At 39.0% G+C, this 7,330-nt stretch overlaps 1 non-coding gene across 1 annotated transcript; it reads left to right on the top strand.

Moving 5' to 3' along the window:
- The first annotated feature begins 5,278 nt into the window (after positions 1 to 5,278).
- LOC112788600 (small nucleolar RNA R71) lies at positions 5,279 to 5,386 on the top strand. Its single transcript, XR_003195959.1, has one exon. It is a non-coding gene; the product is annotated as a small nucleolar RNA R71 (small nucleolar RNA).
- The last annotated feature ends 1,944 nt before the right edge of the window (positions 5,387 to 7,330 follow it).

Consider the following 7,330-nt stretch of genomic DNA (forward strand, 5'->3'; position numbering starts at 1 on the left):
TTAACTCCAGCTTTTGTGCCAGTTTTGGAGTTAAACGCCAGAATTCTTGAGCTGACTTGGAACGCCTGTTTGGGCTATCAAATCTCGAGTAAAGTATGGACTATTATATATTGCTAGAAAGCCCAAGTTGTCTACTTTCCAACGCAATTGAGAGCGTGCCAATTGGGCTTTTGTAGCTCCAAAAAATCCACTTTGAGTGCAGGAAGGTCAGAATCCAACAGCATCTGCAGTCCTTTTTCAGCCTCTGAATCAGATTTTTGCTCAGGTCCCTCAATTTCAGCCAGAAAATACCTGAAATCACAGAAAATACACAAACTCATAGTAAAGTCCATAAGAGTGATTTTTATTTAAAAACTAATAAAAATATAATAAAAACTAATTAAAATATACTAAAAACAATGTAAAAAAGCGTATAAATTATCCGCTCATCACAACACCAAACTTAAATTTTTGCTTGTCCCCAAGCAACTGAAAATCAAATAGGATAAAAAAGAAGAGAATATACAATGAATTCCAAAAACATCTATAAAGATCAGTATTAATTAGATGAGCGGGGCTTTTAGCTTTTTGCTTCTGAACAGTTTTGGCATCTCACTTTATCCCTTGAAGTTCAGAATGATTGGCATCTATAGGAACTCAGAATCCAGATAGTGTTACTGACTCTCTTAGTTAAGTATGTTGATTCTTGAACACAGCTACTTTATGAGTCTTGGCCATGGCCCTAAGCACTTTGTTTTCCAGTATTACCACCGGATACATAAATGCCACAGACACATAATTAGATGAACCTTTTCAGATTGTGACTCAGCTTTGCTAGAGTCCCCAATTAGAGGTGTCCAAGGTTCTTAAGCACACTCTTCTTTTTGCTTTGGACCTCGACTTTAACCGCTCAGTCTCAAGTTTTCACTTGACACCTTCACGCCACAAGCACATGGTTAGGGACAGCTTGGTTTAGCCGCTTAGGCCAGGATTTTATTCCTGTGGGCCCTCCTATCCACTGATGCTCAAAGCCTTGGATCCTTTTTATCACCCTTGTCTTTTGGTTTAAAGGGGTATTGGCTTTTTCTGCTTGCTTTTCTTTTTCTTTCTTTTTCTTTTCTTTTTTTTTCGTCTCTTTTTTTTTGCAAGCTTTTCACTGCTTTTTCTTGCTTCAAGAATCAATTTTATGATTTTTCAGATCATCAGATAACATTTCTCCTTTTCCCTTCATTCTTTCAAGAGCCAACAATTTTATTATTCATAAACAATCAAATTCAAAAATATGCACTGTTCAAGCTTCATTCAGAAAAACAATAGTATTGCCACCACATCAAAATAATTAAACTGTTTTAAAATTTGAAATTCATGCACTTCTTTTTCTTTTTCAATTGAAAATATTTTTCATTTAAGAAAGGTGATGGATTTATTTTCATAGCTTTAAGGCATAGACACTTAGACACTAATGATCATGTAATAAAGACACAAACATAAATAAACATAGGGCACAATTTTTGAAAAACAGAAAATAAAGAACAAGGAAATTAAAGAACGGGTCCACCTTAGTGATGGCGGCTTGTTCTTCCTCTTGAAGATCTTATGGAGTGCTTGAGCTCCTCAATGTCTCTTCCTTGCCTTTGTTGCTCCTCTCTCATGGTTCTTTGATCTTCTCTAATTTCATGGAGGAGGATGGAATGCTCTTGGTGCTCCACCCTTAGTTGTCCCATGTTGGAACTTAATTCTCCTAGGGAGGTGTTGATTTGCTCCCAATAGTTTTGTGGAGGAAAATGCATCTCTTGAGGCATCTCAGGGATTTCATGATGAGAAAATTCCTCATGCTCTTGTCCATGAGTGGGATCTCTTGTTTGCTCCATCCTTTTCTTAGTGATGGGCTTGTCCTCATCAATGAGGATGTCTTCCTCTATGTCAATTCCAGCCGAATTGTAGAGGTGACAAATGAGATGAGGGAAGGCTAACCTTGCCATAGTGGAGGACTTGTCCGCCACCTTGTAGAGTTCTTGGGATATAATCTCATGAACTTCCACTTCTTCTCCAATCATGATGCTATGTATCATGATAGCCCGGTCTATAGTAGCTTCAGACCGGTTGCTAGTGGAAATGATTGAGCGTTGGATGAACTCCAACCATCCCCTAGCCACGGGCTTGAGGTCATGCCTTCTTAGTTGAACTGGCTTCCCTCTTGAATCTCTCTTCCATTGAGTGCCCTCTTCACAGATGTCCTTGAGGACTTGGTCCAACCTTTGATCAAAGTTGACCCTTCTAGTGTAGGGGTGTGCATCTCCTTACATCATGGGCAAGTTGAATGCCAACCTTACATTTTTCGGACTAAAATCTAAGTATTTCCCTCAGACCATTGTAAGCCAATTCTTAGGGTCCGGGTTCACACTTTGATAATGGTTCTTGGTGATCCATGCATTGGCATAGAACTCTTGAACAATTAAGATTCCGACTTGTTGAATGAGGTTGGTGAGAACTTCCTAACCTCTTCTTCAGATCTCTTGTCGGATCTCCGGATATTCGCCCTTTTTGAGCTTAAAAGGGACCTCGGGGATCACCTTCTTCTTGGCCACAACTTCATAGAAGTGGTCTTGATGCACCCTTGAGAGGAATCTCTCCATCTCCCATGACTCGGAGGTGGAAGCTTTTGCCTTCCCTTTCCTCTTTTTAGAGGTTTCTCTAGCCTTTGGTGCCATAAATGGTTATGAAAAAACCAAAAAAAGCTTTAGCTTTTACCACACCAAACTTAGAAGGTTGCTTGTCCTCGAGTAAAAGAAGAAAGAAGAGAGTAGAAGAAGAAGAAGTAGAGGAGATGGAGCGGGCCTTATGTTTCGGCCAAGGGAGAGAATTGGTGTTTAGGTTGTGTGAAAATGAAGGAGTGAAGATGGGTTTATATAGGGGTGAGAGGGGGGTGTATGGTTCGGCTATAGAGGGTGGGTTTGGGAGGGAAAGTGGTTTGAATTTGGATGGTGAGGTAGGTGGGGTTTTGTGAAGGATGGATGTGAGTGGTGAAGAGAATGGTGGGATTTGATAGGTGAGGGGTTTTTGGGGAAGAGGTATTGAGGTTATTGGTGAATGGGTGAAGAAGAAAGAGAGTGGTGGGGTAGGTGGGGATCCTGTGGGGTCTACAGATCCTGAGGTGTCAAGGATATCTCATCCCTGCACCAAGTGGCATGCAAAACGCCCCTTTCTGCCAATCCTGGCGTTAAACACCAGGCTGCTGCCCATTTCTGGCGTTTAACGCCAGCTTCTTGCCCATTCCTGGCGTTAAACGCCAGTCTGGTTCCCTTTTCTGGCGTTAAACGCCCAAAATGGTGCCAGACTGGGCGTTTAACGCCCATTCTGCTACCTTTACTGGCGTTTAAACGCCAGTAACTGTCTCCTCCAGGGTGTTCTATTTTTATTCTATTTTTCACTTTGTTTTTGCTTTTTCAATTGTTTTTGTGACTTCACATGATCATCAACCTACAGAAAACACAAAATAACAATAGACAATAGAAATTTAACATAGATAAGTAAAAATTGGGTTGCCTCCCAACAAGCGCTTCTTTAATGTCAATAGCTTGACAGTGGCTCTCATGGAGCCTCACAGATGTTCAGAGCAATGTTGGAACCTCCCAACACCAAACTTAGAGTTTGAATGTGGGGGTTCAACACCAAACTTAAAGTTTGGTTGTGGCCTCCCAACACCAAACTTAGAGTTTGACTGTGGGGGCTCTGTTTGACTCTGTATTGAGAGAAGCTCTTCATGCTTCCTCTCCATGGTGACAGAGGGATATCCTTGAGCTTTAAACACAAGGGAGTCTCTATTTACTTGAATGATCAATTCTCCTCTGTCAACATCAATCACAGCTTTTGCTGTGGCTAGGAAGGGTCTGCTAAGGATGATGGATTCATCCATACACTTCCCAGTCTCTAAGATTATGAAATCAGCAGGGATGTAATGGTCTTCAACCTTTACCAAGATATCCTCTACAAGTCTATAAGCCTGTTTCTTTGAATTGTCTACCATCTCTAGTGAGATTCTTGTAGCTTGTACCTCAATGACCTCTAGTTTCTCCATTACAGAGAGAGCCATAAGGTTTATGCTTGACCCTAGATCACACAAAGCCTTCTCAAAGGTCATGGTGCCTATGGTACAAGGGATTGAAAACTTTCCAGGGTCCTGTCTCTTTTGAGGTAATCTCTGCCTAGTCAAGTCATCCAGTTCTTTGATGAGCAATGGAGGTTCATCCTCCCAAGTCTCATTACCAAATAACTTGGCATTTAGCTTCATGATTGCTCCAAGGTACTTAGCAACTTGCTCTTTAGTAACATCTTCATCCTCTTCTGAGGAAGAATACTCATCAGAGCTCATGAATGGCAGAAGTAAATTCAATGGAATCTCTATGGTCTCAGTGTGATCCTCAGATTCCCATGGTTCCTCTTTAGGGAACTCCATGGAGGTCAGTGGGCGTCCATTGAGGTCTTCCTCAGTGGGAATCACTGCCTCTTCCTCCTCTCCATGTTCGGCCATGTGAGATGTGGTTATGGCCTTGCACTCTCTTTTTGGATTCTCTTCTGTATTGCTAGGGAGAGTGCTAGGAGGGAGTTCAGTAATTTTCTTACTCAGCTGACCCAATTGTGCCTCCAAATTTCTAATGAAGGACCTTGTTTCAGTCATGAAACTTTGAGTGGTTTTGATTAGATCAGAGACAATGGTTGTTAAGTCAGAGGGATTTTGCTTAAAATTCTCTGTCTGTTGCTGAGAAGATGATGAAAAAGGCTTGCTATTGCTAAACCTGTTTCTTCCACCATTATTGTTGTTGAAACCTTGTTGAGGTCTCTGTTGATCCTTCCATGAGAGATTTGGATGATTTCTCCATGAAGGATTATAGGTGTTTCCATAGGGTTCTCCCATGTAATTCACCTCTTCCATTGCTGGGTTCTCAGGATCACAAGCTTCTTCTTTAGAGGAAGCTTCCTTAGTACTGCCTGTTGCTGCTTGCATTTCAGATAGATTCTGAGAAATCATATTGACTTGTTGGGTCAATATTTTATTCTGAGCCACTATGGCATTCAGAGTATCAATCTCAAGAACTCCTTTCTTCTGAGTTGTCCCATTATTCACAGGATTCCTTTCAGAGGTGTACATGAATTGGTTATTTGCAACCATTTCAATGAGTTCCTGAGCTTCTGCAGGCGTCTTCTTTAGATGAAGAGGTCCTCCAGCAGAGCTATCCAATGACATCTTGGATAGTTCAGACAGACCATCATAGTAGATTCCTATGATTCTCTATTCTAAAAGCATGTCAGAAGGGCACCTTCTGATCAATTGCTTGTATCTCTCCCAAGCTTCATAGAGGGATTCACCATCCTTCTGTCTAAAGGTTTGGATTTCCACTCTAAGCTTACTCAATTTTTGAGGTGGAAAGAACTTTGCCAAGAAGGCATTGACTAGCTTTTCCCAAGAGTTCAGGCTTTCCTTAGGTTGTGAATCCAACCATGTTCTAGCTCTGTCTCTTATAGCAAAAGAAAAAAGTATAAGTCTGTAGACTTCAGGGTCAACCCCATTGCTCTTGACAGTGTCACAGATTTGCAAGAATTCAGCTAAAAACTGATGAGGATCTTCCAATGGAAGTCCATGAAACTTGCAATTCTGTTGCATTAGAGAAACTAGTTGAGGCTTTAGCTCAAATTTGTTTGCTCCAATGGCAGGGATAGAGATGCTTCTCCCATAGAAATTAGGAGTAGGTGCAGTGAAGGCACCAAGCACCTTCCTTGCATTGTTGGCATTGTTGTTGTTTTCGGCTGCCATGGTTTCTTCTTCTTTGAAGAGTTCTGTTAGGCCCTCTAAAGAGAATTGTTCTTTAGCTTCTCTTAGCTTTCTCTTCAAGGTCCTTTCAGGTTCAGGATCAGCTTGAACAAGTATGCCTTTATCTTTGTTCCTGCTCATATGAAAGAGAAGAGAACAAGAAAGTAGGGAATCCTCTATGTCACAGTATAGAGATTCCTTGAGGTGTCAGAGAAAAAGAATAATAGAAGGAGGAGGTGGAGAAGAGGGAATTCGAACTTATCAAGAGGGACAGAGTTCGAATTGCACCTTGATGAGGAGTCTTAGTCCTTTAAATAGAAGGATGTGAAAAGAGGGGAAGAATTTTTGAAAACAATTTAAAAAGATTTTGAAATAATTAAAAAGAAATTTAAAAATTTGATTGAGATTTTCGAAAACTAAGATTGGGAAAGAAATAAAGTGATTTTTGAAAAAGATTTTGAAATTAGAAAAAATCTTGATTGAAAAAAAATTAATTTTGAAAAAGATGTGATTGAAAAGATATGTTTGAAAAGATATGATTGAAAATCAAAAAAGAAAATTTTTTTAAAATTAAAGTTGATTACTTGACTATCAAGAAATTAAAAGATATAATTTTAAAATTTAAAGTTTGATCCTTTCTTAATAGGCAAGTAACAACTTGAAAATTTTGAAGTAAATCTTTAATTGAAGCAAGGATTTTTGAAAATAGCAAAAATAAATATAAAATGGAAAGAAATTGATTTTGAAAGAGATATGATTGAAAAGATATGATTTGAAAAAGATTTGATTTTGAAAAATTATGAAAACTTGAAAAAATGTGAATTAAAAACAAAATCTTCCCTCTAATGTCATCCTGGCGTTAAACGCCCAGAATGGTGCCCATTCTGGCGTTTAACGCCCAGAATGGTGCCCATTCTGGCATTTAACGCCCAAATCTCTACCTTTTTGGGCGTTAAACGCCCAGCCAGGTACCCTGGCTGGCGTTTAAATGCCAGTTTTCCTTCTTCACTGGGCGTTTTGAACGCCCAGCTTTTTCTGTTTGATTCATCTGCTGAATGTTCTGAATCTTCAATTCTCTGTATTATTGACTTGAAAAGACACAATTTTGAAAATATTTTTGAATTTTTAATGATGAGAAACAATGAGAATGCAACTAAGATAAAAGAAACAATGCATGCAGGGCACCAAACTTAAAAATTTTCCTATAAGAGACACTAACAAATTGAGAATGCATATGAAGAACAACAAAACACACAAAACAAGAGAATTTAAAGATCAGAGCAATGAAATCATCAAGAACAACTTGAAGATCAATGAAGAACATGCATGAATTCGAAAAATGCAAGAAGAACAGAAACATGCAATTGACACCAAACTTAAAAATTAATACTAGACTCAAACAAGAAACATAAAATATTTTTGGTTTTATATTTAAAATTTTTTTGTGATTTTCGAAACTTATATGGAAAAGAAAATAAAGAGAATCAAAACTTTTAATGAGAATTCTAGGAATCATGCAATGTTAGTCTAAAGCTTCAGTCT

The sequence above is a fragment of the Arachis hypogaea genome, chromosome 20 (genome assembly GCF_003086295.3).
Source record: "Arachis hypogaea cultivar Tifrunner chromosome 20, arahy.Tifrunner.gnm2.J5K5, whole genome shotgun sequence".
NCBI lineage: Eukaryota > Viridiplantae > Streptophyta > Magnoliopsida > Fabales > Fabaceae > Arachis > Arachis hypogaea.